This window comes from Cryptomeria japonica, chromosome 10 (genome assembly GCF_030272615.1).
Source record: "Cryptomeria japonica chromosome 10, Sugi_1.0, whole genome shotgun sequence".
Taxonomy (NCBI): Eukaryota; Viridiplantae; Streptophyta; class Pinopsida; order Cupressales; family Cupressaceae; genus Cryptomeria; species Cryptomeria japonica.
This window is the reverse complement of record NC_081414.1, coordinates 421,928,850-421,944,099: the sequence shown is the minus strand read 5'-3', so window position 1 is coordinate 421,944,099 and position 15,250 is coordinate 421,928,850.

The window sequence follows — 15,250 nt, the reverse complement described above, 5'->3', positions numbered from 1 at the left end:
TTAAGAAGTGATCTCCTTCAAATGAATTATTCTTTTGATCCTTGTTGAAGTTTGTGTTCCCCTTGAATTTATGCTTCCCTTTGAATGAATGATTTCTGTTAAAATTCAATCTTGTTGTTTCTAGGGCTTGAATCTTCCTTTCTTATTTTAAAGATTTGTTTCAAGTACTTCCTTCATGCCTACTAGTCCATGCACATCAACTTCTTCTCTTTAGTTGGTATTTAGCCCCAAAAATAAACTTCTTGATTTGACCCTTCTCATATTTTGACACAGGTACGTACTTTAACATTTTGGCAAACTTACTTAAATATCGTTGAATTATCAAACCACCTTGTTGAAGGTAATGAAATTATGTTGCCTTCTCATCAAAGAATAGTTGTGATAGCCCCCTTTACAGAAATGGTGAACAGGTTGATCTCATGTGATTATATCCTTATTATACCCATTTTGTTCCTTAGTATTAGTCCACCAACTAGTTGCATCCCCATTAAGTTGATAGGAACCCCAAATTTCTTAGTTGTTTCACTAAAGTCCTTTAGATCAAGGTATTTTTCATTTCATTCAACCAATCTTTAGCTCCACTAATTTGGTTTTCATCAAACTTAGGTGGGGTAATTTCCTTCAAATACTTAGATAGCTCCAATATATATATCTTTGGATCTTTTCCTCAAGTACCTTTAAACTTTTTTTCTTCCGGAGTCCAAAGCTTTGATACCAATTGATAGTTCTGATACTAATTGTTAAGTATAGATGCCAAGCTAACAAGATGAGAGGGGGGGGTGAATCATACAAACTTAATCTTCTTGATCACATATCCCATGATCAATCATAGCCATCAGATCTTCAAACTTGACTAGGTTCAATGTATCCTTTGATCTGAAAATGTTTTACCTCACCTTGGAACTTGTGCTAAGGTATTGCGGTTCAATCTGAGTTGTAGATATTTTTGCCAATTTTCCTTTACCATAGATCCTCAACAAACTTCATGCACGGCATACCAATCATTTAATCAATTCCAACTCATTAGCTTCCTTCATTAAATAACGCTTTTAATCATTTAATGCATTCTGTTATAGCTCGGTTGCAACTCGGTAAATAATAACTTCACTCGGTAGGCCTTCCGCCTTCATTAACTGATAGCGATAACCTTAGGGTTTATCGACTAGGTTCTTTAGGGTTTACCGACTAGGTTCTTTGCTCGGTAACATAGTATAGTATTAACCTTACGAACAATAGCATATGTAGGATATCAAAACAATCTAAACATCATGATCTCATCATTGTCTAACTCGGTAATAGTTGCCCATTGAATAACTTATTTCTCCCTTTATTCATCACATTCTTTTTGTGTCTTTTACCAACATCTTTATACTCATCAAATCATACTTCTTAAGATATGGCAACATCATACTGAATTAGAAAATCAATTTCTTGACATCAATGACAAAATAATAATATTAAGACAGTAAACATCCTTAATCAGTTATATCCATAATCATCAACAACCTTCTCAATATCCTAATTGAAATGCCAACAATATATACTCTTCCTCCTATTATCCATGTCATTTCCTTAATTGTTGCCAAAGCTCTCATTTTCAATCTTGCTTCTATTTACTTGATGTCATTTTGCCTCGCTCTAAGGTCCTGCATTCATTCTTCCATGGAGTTGATCTCATCCCTTTTCTTAGTTAATAATTTGGTTATAGCTTTGACTCCTATTTCATTATTCTCTTGGTTTTGTTGATTTCCATCATTGCTAGCTTCCTTTTGTCTCCTTGTAGTGGTGATATGCTTTCCTCTTCCACTTCCCCTGCCATCTAGGTTTTCTTGAAATTTGAATTCCTTATTTAATTCTTGATTTATAATATAATAATTTATCCCTACTACTTCCTATATACAATGAAAAATGATGATGAAAACTTATTATAAAACCATAAAGATTCAACCACAATAAACCCTAGTTCTACAACCAAACATCCACCATACACCAATGAAGATAACTAAGAACATGCAGATCAACAAATGTGTAGAGACAAACTGTGGTTCCAATATTAAGAATAATTGATAAGATTTAATAGACAATTTAGGTTGCTCCTAATATTAATCTGAGATCGTTGCCTGATGAAAGGTATACTGGTTGTCTGCTCAAGGGATGAAGATATCAAGCCAAGTGGGGATGAATGCAGCTAGAACATATGAAAATAAACCTATAGAAATTCAAAATAAAACTCGAGACAGGAACTGTCACTTCCTAGCGATAGAATCTACACACAACAAACTCTGAAACAAAAAATTAACACCAATTATTGAACTACTAATTAAATCAGAAGCATATTAGAATCAATTAGAATTATCTACAATTACATAAACTACAATATATAAACTAACATGAACAATACTAAGCGTGTAGTCAATTAAAATCATAACACATAGTAAATAGACACACATCTAATCTAAAATAAATTACCAGTCATCCCAAGAAGTGGATCATGCCTCCTCAGTATGCCTGGTGATGAAACACGAACAACTTTTTACTCTTCCTCGATCAGAATAATGATGTTTTATTCATCCATAAATAATATAAAATTTGCACAGAACTCTGCTACAGGAAAATTTGCTTACAAAAGCTTGTGTTTCAATCTGATGCCTCCCTGCTCTTGTTACAGACAACCACATATATAGAGGTTGTGTACACAACAAATAATAGAAATATGGTATAAAATAGATGGTTTGTTTTGGTATGTGGCCAAAAAACTATAATTATATTGGCCTGCGTTAAACCTTGGATATTGGCCATAAATTACAACAGCATCTTGTTATAACCGTAACAACAAGTGAATAGATTTCAGTTCATGTGATCACCTACGACCACAATAGCAGATGTAAACAAAGAAATCTTGGCTCTAAATAGCTAGAAAATAGGAAACAAAAGATTAGCGGTTTCCTCCAAATAACACTTCTATCGTGGATCCTTCCTGACAGCTAACAACACACCTTGTATTGCATAAATAAATTAAATAAATCTGCAATAGCACGTACATCCAATGGTGGAGAATGCATTCAGAATAATTAGAAGTTTATTAATGAAGAGTGTGCGTTCAACTCAAAGGAGGAAACTGTGTTGATGGTGTAGGTTGACATCAACATTTTAGAACGATGATAGAAATACATTGCAATTCAATAACCATACACAATAGTTCCTATCCAAAATGCGATAGGAAGATCTACACCCATAAATTTGCATGTTGGAAAATATATTTGCCAAGACATAAAATAACAATGCTTGTTTTTTATTAATGAAAAAGCAGGTTTTGAAGGGGCCCCAAAACCATTTACAAGAAAGACTTAAATAGAAAAGCTACGAGATAAAGAAAGGAACAAAACCATAAAAGAAAAAACCATCAAAAAACCGAAGAAAACCCAAAAAGCCTCGAAAAGCCAGCAAGCCTTCCAGAAATCAGATTTTTTCCAGGGCTTTAGCCAGGGTATTGCTAATTTCTTGTAGCTCTTTGATGTTGTCTTTGAAGTTGGGGGGATCCTTAGCAGTAGCAGCCGCAACTTTCTTGATATTGGCCCTAGTTCTCTTCGCAGTACCGTCCGCCCGGTAGCATCACCACTTCCAGTCTGGATGGTCTCCTCCTCCAGGTCAAGATCCACGACCGGTTTAGGAGTATGGTCAAAGACCTTGGCGATGTCCTCCAGGTTTTTGGTGACAGCTGAGAGGATACTTGGGATAACTCCCATCAGATTTTTCATTGCTTCTTTTCCCTCTTGTAGCGATTTTACCTTGTTCTCCATTTCATGCTTCCAATTAATCTACTCTCTGTTTTCATCCTCCCTCTTTTTATCCGAATTTATCCCTTTCTTTTCTAGGTTTTTTAGGGTTTCGTAGGTCCATCTGTCGAAATCCATTCTGGCCTCCGAGAGCTTCTTGAGATTATCCAGGATAAGCCCCTCACCAACACTTTCCTTGTCCTTGCTATCCCTATCCTTAGTCAGGTCCTTCTCAGAGTCTTTGTTCATTTCCTTCTCAGAATTAACTTCGGTTTCCTCATTATCCTTGGGAGTTGTTTCTTCCATCAGATGGCTATTGTCCTTACCAGGGCATTCGCTTAGAATAGGGCTATCTTGACCAGGCTCAAAATCGCCACTTTCTTCCTCGTTACCCAGCTCCTCATCTTTCCAGCTATCTTCACCGTTAGATTCGTCCGTCTCCATACCACTACTTTCCTTGATAATGTCCTTTGTTTCCAACCTGGGGGCACTTTTCCTTTTCTTGCTAGATGACACCTTCTCCTTGCTAGTTTCTCCCTCTTCCATCTTTCTCTTGCCCGGGGAAGCAAAAATCTGCTATTTTCCTGCAGGGCTAGGGTTTTGCAATGCTCATAGATGAGTAGTAGGAGCCCGCAGTGGAGAATCGGGCTGGAAGGGTTAGTCCTGTGTTTGTTGAGGGACCTAAAAAGGGACCGAAAAAAGTAGTAGGGCAGAGACACCTTTTTGTCATGTTTGAAATGGTTTAATAGCACGAAGTGGTAGGTGTGGGCCCTGGAGAAATGACCTTCAACCGTGATATACTCCATGATTGTGTTCAAGACCTAGCCCCACAACTTCTTGATGTTTGCAGCTTCGTAGTAGCCCCTGGTAGCCTTGCTTATTTTAGCCCACTCTTTCTCTTTCCACGGTAACAGGTTAACCACATTGTTGGAGACCTTGAGGTCTCAAAAGAAGTTAAGCCTAGTGTGGGGCATTCTAGTCACAATGGAAATAAGCCCAACATCCAGCTTAAACTTAACTCCATAAAGTTTAAAAGAGCCATTAGACCAGTTTTCAGAAATCTTGGAAATGGCTAAGTTAACCCTACCTTTGTCATAGTCATCAAGCTTTTCCATGAAGCTGGTAAGAGAGCCCTTCTCCAGTTTCGCCCAGACTTTTGGCATTGCTTTCCAGGTTGATGTGTTGTCTGGTTCTTCACATCTTAGTTCTCCTCCCATTTTCGAATGCGGGCTATCTGCTCTGTTTCTCTGCAAATTAAGACCTTCTTTCCCGATGCTACTCAAGTTTTCGCACTGAGTAACCCACAAAGCGTGCGGCGATTTATTGGAGATAGTAGGAGATCTGCCGCAATTCCAGGTGATGATGGCCTTTCTAGCAAGGCATAAATAATGCTTTTTACTTGTCATGATTTAATTATCCTTCTTTCCCCGTATAACGGTCCTTTCTGAGGATCTCTTTAATATTTAAATTGAGGTCCTCCTCGTGCCAAATCATTTGAGAGTCAGAGTTAACTCTAGTATTCGCTAAACAGTCAGCAACACTATTTTGCTCTTTGAAGGCATGTTGAATAATAATTTCTTTGAAACTGGCAATGATCTCTCTAGCTTTCATGATGTTATTCTCAATAGACCAAGAAGGCTCTGATTCCCCCTTTAAGCACTTAATAATATTAAGTGAATCCCCCTCAATCCATATTTTATCATAATTTAGATTTTTGGCTATAATTAAGGTATTCAAGGCAGCAGAGGCTTCAACAAAATGGCTAGTTTGATTCCCCAGAGGACCAGCCACCGCCTTAAGACAACTTCTAGCAAAATTCTTGACAATGCCCCCATATCTAGCTTTACCCGGATTCCCTTTAGAAGCCCCATCGAAGTTAGCCTTAATCCATCCCTATGAGGGAAAACACCAGACAAGACCTTCTCTGCCTTTCTCCTTGCTAGTAGTGGTAGTAGAAAGGTTCCACCTGTCTTTGAAATCATCTTTAGCAGTAGGTCCCTGATTAGTACAGTAGAGGCATTCAAAAATACTCCTAAAGATTTTATCTGCAACCACTTCAGGAATAGCCCTTTTATCCCTAAAAATCTTGTTGTTGCGCTCTTTCCATATATTCCAAATAACAATCGGCAGAGTAAGTCTCCAGGTCTCCACAATTTTAGGATTAGAGTTAGGACAATGCCATTGAAGCAAAGTGTCACCAAGAGAGTTCGGGAAGACCCAGCTCAGGTTCCACCTGGAAAGGATGATTTTCCAGATATCCTGGCTAAAAGAGCATTGATTGAGAATATGGCAAGCCGTCTCTTCTTCCCTGCAACAAAGAGAACATCTATTAGGAAAAATAATGCCTCTTTTATGAAGATCATCCAGGGTTAATATCTTATTTTGGATGAAAATCCAGAAGAAGATATTGACTTTAGGAACTAATTTCTTATTCCAAACTTTAGCCCAGATGGGAATTTCTTCCACCGGGACATTGTGAATAGCCACAGTAGAGGAAACAAAGTATTTCCCATCCAAAGTTTCCCCCCATATCAGTCTGTCATCTTTGTTGTCTCTAGGGATTTTAGTAGAGAGAGAAATCTGAAGGAACTTGAGATCTGGACACTGCTGGCTAAAGTCAATCCAGTCCCCATTTCTCCAGTAATCTCTTACCATTTCACCATACCTGCATTTGAAACTATCTTTCCAATCTTTGAGGATAGGAATTTCCTCCAGAGGATTATCTAGGATCCATCTATCTTCCCAAAATCTTATTCTCCTCCCATCCCCAAGGTTCCAGGTTCTGCCAGCAGCAGCCCAGCCTTTAGCAGATTGCACGACATTCCAAATGGCAGATCCATCAACAGAGAAAGAATTGTCAATGAGTTCTTCCTCAGAAGGTTGCATATAGAGATTTTTTTTTTTCCAAATAGAGTTCCATTCTCTTTCCTCCCCTTTGAATCTCCATATTTACTTGGCTAATAAAGCTTTATTCATAGAACCAATGTTCCTTAAGCCCATCCCACCTGAGGCCTTAGGGGAAAAAATGATATTCCAGGCAATAAGGGGGATTCTGTTTTTAACTTCCACACCCGACCAAAGGAACTTTTTTTGGATTCTTTCAATAGCTTCTGCAAACTTTGAGGGGATTTTGAACAAGCTAAGAGCATACACATGAAGATTTTGGAGAGTGGCTTTGAGCAGAGTGACTTTACCTACTTGACTAAGGACAACCCCTTTCCAGCCAGCGAGTTTCAAGTTAAGTTTGTCTATTAACTTATTCCAGAAGGAATCCTCGGGCTTGAGACATAGAGGAAGCCCCAAATAGGTAGAAGGAAACTCATAGATGTTGCATCCAAGAATTCTACTAATCCTTAGTTGCCTCTGGGTCGGGGTGTTGATGAAAAATAGAGAGCTTTTATCCCAGTTGATTTTTTGGCCAGAGGTAGATTCATAGGTATTCAGAATAATCTTCATATTTTTGGCTTCCAAGATGGTGGCTTCCCCATGGTGATAGAGTCATCAACAAATTGTTCATGAGAGTAGACAACATTGGATGAAGAAGGTTTCAGACCCTTAAGATTGCCTTCTTCCACATTTTTAAGGATAAATCTACCCAGGCATTCAACAAGAATGGTGAACACAATAGGGGAGATGGGGTCTCCCTGTCTGAGACCTCTAGAGCTTTTGAAGAAACTGGACGGGGAGCCATTAACAATAATAGCAGAGGAGGAAGTTTCCATGAGTTGAGAACAGAGCTGGATAACTTTGTCACCAAAAACAAACAATTTCATGATCCTAAGGAGAAACTGCCAGTTCACTCTATCAAAAGCTTTAGCCATGTCTAACTTAAGGAAGAATCCCTGGTTATTCGCCACTTTCAAGGAGTGGATATTTTCATGAACAGAGATAATAGAGTCCAAAATTTGTCTTCTAGGGACAAAGCCATTCTGCTGGACATAAGTAATCCTTGGGAGAATATCCAGCAACCTGGAAGTCAAAACCTTGGATAGAATCTTGTAGACAGAGTTACACAAGCTGATGGGTCTAAACTTGTTAAGAGAATCAGCTCTGGGACTCTTTGGGATTAGGACAATGAAAGTGGCATTGAGTTCCTTAAGAAGTCTTCTGGAGCCAAAGAATTCCTTAACACCATTGCATATGTCAGCCTCCACTATGTGCCAGAAGTTTTGGAAGAAAAACATGGGGAAGCCATCCAGACCAGGGGATTTATCGCCCTGAAAGGAGAACACCACCTTTCTGATTTCTAGATTAGAAGGAATACACGATAAGAGGCGATTGTCAGCTTCTGACAGGATAGAAGGGATAGCTTGTAAAAGGGTATTTTGCTTGCTGAAATCCAGGTTATCCACTTCACCCAACAAGGTACTGAAATGCTCGAGAGCTTCCTTCCTGATGTCGCAATCCTCTGTTAGGATGCCTTTATTGCAGGTTAGTCTGGATATTCTGTTGGCTACCCTGTGCTTAAGAGCGGTTAAGTGAAAGAAGTGGGTGTTTTTATCTCCTTCCTTCAGGAACAAGGCTCTGGATCTTTGTCTCCAGAAAGTCTCTTCATTAGAAATGATAGAGTGGTATTTAGATAAAAGATCATTTTCAGCCATCCTAAGAGTTCCTCCTTGTTCGATTTTCCTTCTCTTGACCCGGGTATCCAGAGAATCTCATCCAGCATATTCACACTTTGGGAAGGGGTTTTACAAAGGAGAGGCTTTGGGCTTCCATTAGTTAAAAGCAGTAAGGGCTCAGTATTAGAAGGGTCTTGGGATTCATTAAAGTTTACCTCAGCCGATTTAGAGAGTGAAGAGGCTGGAAATGATTCTTCCTTCTCCTGGCTAGCTGATCCATCCTCCTGGTCTAGAATGGTTTCTTCCTTCTCCTGACTAATAGATCCATTCTCTTGAGCTTCTGGGTTTTTTTTATTGTTCAACTCAGTTCCTGGCTCTGCTTCTTTAGAGCTCTCTAGTAGGTCATTGGAGCAAACACAATCTTGTTTATCATTGCTACTACTCCCAATCCTCTTGACTTCATTCATAATATCCGTTGCATCCTTTTTTTGGTTACACTCGGATGTTGATGAATCTGCTTTTTTGTTTGTCATTTGGTAGATCTTTTTGTTCTTAGTATTACTATCAGTCTTGATTTCCTTACCTTTCTTGAGCGGACATGATTTTGCCCAATGCCCCAATTTTTTGCAGTGGAAATAGGCAACCGGTAGAGATTCATATTCAATAGCTTGAGACCATTTTCCTAGTTTAGATATGATATGTATGGATTGAGGCATATCTATCATTTGGTTAACATTTACACAGATGCGAGCAAAGACTAACCTTGATTTAGCCGCTGTCATCAATTCGATCGACAGGAGTTCTCCAAAGGATTTTGCAATGCCCTTGAAAACTTCCTCGTTCTAGTATTCCAGTGGAAGACCCGGGAGGCATGTCCAGACTAGCACAGAAACGAAGAAGGATTCATCCAGGATGAGATTCAGGGCCCATTTCTGAAGAGCCAGGGATGACTTGCCAAACATTTAGGGGCCTTTGCAAAGAGCTTTGTTCATGTCTTCTTTAGAATTGAAAGCGAAGGTAAAAAACCCTCTAGGCAGCGCCGCCACTTCCACTTGTCCTTTTACCATCCATTTTCTCAATATGAAAATCCTAACATCATCGATATTAGGCCTAAATCTAGATAATCATCCCACTAGTGTCATAGATAGACCAGCTACAATCATATCGACCACTTTGTCCGGAATGGAAATAGCGACCAGTCCAAAAGCGGGGTCTGAAATGTTTGTTACTTCTGGAAGCCTAGATTTAACCAGTGACTTCCCTCCAAAGAGCAAAGACCATTTTTTTCCTTTACCTCTGTCGTGTGGGTCCCTGAGGTTCGAATCTTTTTCCTCTCTCAGTTTTTCTTTTTCCTTGTCCTCTTCTGACCCTTGAGATGTTTGACCTCCTGCCTGCTTGCCAGTTCCGATCCCAGAAGAACTGCAATTTCCAGGAAAACCACCTTCCCCAGGAATTCCGCCATTTCCCAATTTGAAATTTGGGATTCCCGTTCCTTTTCGCTCCGCACCCATGTTACTACACTTATTTCTAGCTTTGTTTGTTTGACAATTAACAATGCTTGTTAGTAATAACAATCAATAATTAATTTGCATATTTTAATCTCAAAACTATATGTAATACTATTATATATTTAACCATATGAAACATAAAAGAATGAAATGGGATGAAATGGAATAGAAATGGGATATGGAAGTGAATATGATGGTACATGAAATAGATAAAAAGGTGGTATAAAATGGGTCATAAATGACTCATCAAGATGAACAATTTGACCATTCACATGTCAAGTAGGGTTTCAATCTCCATTGTCTCTTATCTCCATTGATCTTGTTTGATATATTTGCTCTCAGATTTTATGTGTGCACAAGATCTCAACAAAGAATGGATTGTGGTTGAAGACGCTTGATCACAAGAAGGCTTGATTGCATAAGATTGATTGATTGATTAGGGTTGATAATGAAGGAAGTATCTACTTATATATAAGACACTTTAGGAAATGGAGGGATAAGATTAAAAGGTGAAGAGGATAAATGAATTAATTAAATAAATAAATATTTATTTAATAAATAGAAGACTTAGGATAAAATAATTAAATAAATAAAAATATTTATTTAATTAAAGAGGACAATTTTAGGTGTCTACACTTCCAACTCTTCCAAGATAGTCCTTTATATTGCATAAGTTGAAGTGAGCTAAAGACCTAGACTTGAACCTTTCCTTTGATACCACATGTGATGACCCACTTGTCTTAACCCAGATCTTTTGACTAATTTTTTTTTTTTAATTTAACTATGTTTAGTTCAATCACATACTCGGGTACATCTATCCAAATGGGATAGGCATCCATCCAACTGGGATAGACATCTAACCATATGAGTTAGGCATCTAACCATATAGGTTAGGTATCTGTCCATACGAGACAAGGGGGTTTCATCTATCCAATTAGGGATAGGCATCTATCCAAACAAGGTAGGCATCTATTCATAAAGAATAGGAAGTGCTCTGGCCAGAGACTTTTGACTCGTCAGGACCATCTGAGTCTTGAGTCACTCTCTAAAGACTACACTCCCCTACTAGGAGTGAACCGAGGTTGTCGTCCTTAGGAGTATAAGAAAATAATTATACAAACAAGCTTGAGTTCCGCCTCAAAATTCGGCCTAAATCCTTGGGAAGTCAAACAAATCCATATGGGATTCCTTCTGAGTGTGCGATTGAAGCAAACACAATTAAATGAAAAAAAAATTAGTCAAAAAATTTGGGTTAAGACAATAATAATAATAATAAGCATAGTTTTAGTAGAAGTAGTGATAATAATAATAATAATAATAATAATAATAATAATAATAATAATAATAATAATAATAATAATAATAATAATAATAATAATAATAAAAGTAATAATAATAATAACAGCAAGTCATATCAAGGTCCAAAAAGAGGGGTATGACATCCTTCCCCCCTTAAATTGTGCATCGTCTCGATCCACTAAATATAACCTTAAAAAGAGTTTGTTGATTCATAATGTCTATAACCAAAGTGAAAACATCTATTGCATCTTAATTGTGTCTTCTCATGTAGTATTAATTTCATCATATTTAATCCATTGTACTTGCATAAATCAATCTCTTTGTTGCGTAATTGGTATTGGTGCTTCTCCAAGAGTCTAAATGGCTCTATCATTATTTCCCTCAATTCCTAGGTGGATCATTCCTTGCTTCATTGAATCTTGGTGGTTAAGTTATCCTATTTTTCTTATCATTCCCATTATAATTACTCCTATTATTATTGTATCCATTCCTTTGATTTTGATTAAGAAGTGATCTCCTTCAAATGAATTGTTCTTTTGATCCTTGTTGAAGTTTGTGTTCCCCTTGAATTCATGCTTCCCTTTGAATGAAACATTCCTATTAAAATTCTATCTTGTTGTTGCTAAGGCTTGAATCTTCCTTTCTTTTTTTAAAGATTTCTTTCAAGTACTTCCTTCATGCCTACAAGTCCATGCACATCAACTTCTGCTCTTAAGTTGGTATTTAGCCCCAAAAATGAACTTTTTGATTTGAACCTTCTCATCTTTTGACACATAGGTACGTACTTTAACAATTTGGCGAACTTATTTCAATATTGTTGAACTATCAAAGCCCCTTGTCGAAGATTATGAAATTATGTTGCCTTCTCATCGAAGAATAGTTGTGATAGCCCCCTTTACAAAAATGGTGAGAAAATTGATCTCATGTGATTATATCCTTATTATACCCATTTTGTTCCTTAGTATTAGTCCACTAGCTAGTTGCATCCCCATTAAGTTGATAGGAACCTCAAATGTCTTAGTTGTTTCACTAAAGTCCTTTAGATCAAGGCATTTTCCATTTCATTCAACCAATCTTTAGCACCACCAATTTGCTTTCCATCAAACTTAGTTGGGGTAATTTCCTTCAAATCCTTAGATAACACACACACACACACACACACACACACACACACACATATATATACATAATTCTTCCCCCTATTACCCATCTCATTTCCTTAATTGTTGCCAAAGTTCTCATTTTCAATCCTACTTCCATTTACTTGAAGTCATTTTGCCTTGCTCTAAGGTCTTGCATTGATTGTTCCATGGAGTTGATCCCATCCCTTTGCTTAGTTAATAATTTGGTTATAGCTTTGACTCCTATTTCATTATTCCCTTTGTCTTGTTAATTTCCATCATTGCTAGCTTCCTTTTGACTCCTTGTAGTGGCGGTATGCTTTCCTCTTCCACCTCCCCTTCCATCTAGGTTTTCTTGAAATTTGAAGTCCTTATTTAATTCTTGATTTATAATATAATAATTTATCCCTACTACTTCCAACTCTTCCAAGATACTCCTTAACCAAATCCTAATGCCCATCCCTGAACTCCTGAGTACTAGGGACAACTCTGTCCCTAGACTGCCTACATACTAGTTTCGACATGAGATGAAGGCGTAAAGTATGTAGTTTTGGTTTATAACTATGGTTTAGTATAATTTTTTTGGTGGGTACACAACCCTTTCTAGGGTCATTGTCCCAAACAGTTTCTCTACGGTTGCTACCCACGATGGTATCTCTATAGAAAAAATGCTCAAGGTGGCCTTCAGCTTGTGGCCTAAAACAACTAAGTCCTATTTCCTATTAAATACACCACCCTTAATCTATTATCATCCACTAAATTTCCATCAAGATAAGTAAGTTCCAAAAATATCACACACCACCAAACCCTAATGGGGTTTTATAAGGTTTAATTGAGGGGATGTAAATTCATTTAAAATTTATTCTTTTTAGATTATCGATCCAAGGGGGATTACTTGCCCCTTGGATTTCAACTTTCAAATGACCCTTATTTCTCCCTGGCGATTTAGAGGGACGATGCCACATATGTCACTGCTGCAGCTTTATAAGCATTAAGTGCAGTAGTTCAACATGACGACATTACCCGTAAGCGTGACCTAGAGGCACCATAGATACCAAATGCTGCTAAAGTTTTTGGTTTCAACTCCTCTTGTTTAGTTTGTCTATCTAGGAATTAACTTTGAATTCATGAAATCTTAAATAAACATTACATTAAAACAACTATGAAAAATAAACTTTTATATGCAAAGAATACTGCTTGAAATTAAAAACTAAGATATAAGATTTACATGCTTGACGATAATGGAAATAAACAAATTAACCACTTTGAAAATAGTAATTTCTTGAAAGAAAACTATGATAATACTTAAAATCCTAAAACTTGAACTAAATACATGAAAGTACTAATCGCTTGAAACTATGATACTTGTAAGAGATGGCTTATGAGAATGATTTGAATTACTTGCAAGATATAAATTTTTGGGAACAAAACCATTACAATTAAGCATGAATCTTAATACTTGAAAGGTACTAAATTGCTTGAAAGAAAAAATAAATGATTGAATAACAAGACTTGGAAATGAATTTAACACTTACTTATTTGAGGGGACCAACTAATTCTTCCATTTGAAGTAACATAAATTTTATCTTTAATTATTTTCTACAAATGAAAACCTTTAAATATCAATCCTAATACTTGAAAGGTATTAAATTGGTTGAAAGACCTTGGAAACGAATTTAACACTTACTTTTCGTAGGGAATAATAAGCTTCAAAATAACATCATTTTTAATTACTAATTGTTTAAAAAGGAGATTTGAAAAGAGTCTAAACACTTTCTAGTTAACCAATGTAAATAATACTTATTCTCTTGATAAACAATTCTAATCAATCTACTTCTAGTTGTTCTTGAGATATTGACAAATCCTTTACAATTATGAGGAGATAAACTAACTATTCCTTCCACTTGAAGTAACATTGACTTTATTTTAGGCATTTCCTACAAATGATAACTATATCAATTTCCAAATTCCTAGAGGATACCTAATGTTTGTTTCCAAAACTTCCTACAAACAAAATTATTGTTGAAGTTTTTAAGTGAACATGGGATAGGTTTCTTGAAAACGCATTTGCTTGATTAAGATAGAATCTAGAAATCTACAACAACCAAATCTAACTTTTATTTGACTTCCCAACTATTTAATTACAAACAAATTTTGAGTATTGAGTTTGGCTAGATAAGCCAAGTTTAATATCCTCATGAAGAAGGATCTTAGTTTTTGTTCATTTCCTTTTGCTAAAACTATTTTGGTTTTCATGTATTGGAATTATTTTGTTTCAAATAAACTTTCTTAGCATCCTAACTAATACTAATTCCTACAAAATAGATTATATCTTTGTGGAAACTTTAACTATGCAATTCATCACCAAGTTTAAATGCTATTAGATTCATCTATACTAATTACTTGCAATAAAAAGTAACCTCTCCTTTTAGTAGTCTTATGTTTCTTTAAAGCTAGAAGATAATTTTTGACTATTATTAGATTTTGACTTATTCTAAAATACCTTGTATATTCTATATCTTGAAAACCAATTTTGGGTAAAGAACAATAAAAAATCCAACTTCTTAAATTGAGGGAAACTTTAACTAAACATTATTTCATATTGCTTCAAATACATAAAAAGGGTAACTATGAATCTAATCATAAATTATTGGGGAGGTAAATTCTTTTAACCTTTAATACTTAACACTAATTGAAGTATACATAAAAAAGGGTACTTTTATGTCTAATAACAAAATAACTTAAATATTTGAAATGTATTGAATGTCTTAGAGGGAATCTATTAACTATTCAAATTTATTGAGACTAACTAGCGATACTTGGTGAAAGAACCAAAACTTTGGAATGATTTCATTTATCTTAACTTGTGCAAAGCTTATCATTTCCCTTTCCTTTTGTTTTCTTAAATCAAATTAATTTATTTTATAAGGAGATTTAACTTTTATATCTACATCCCAAGAAAGATTAATTCAAGATAACGAGTC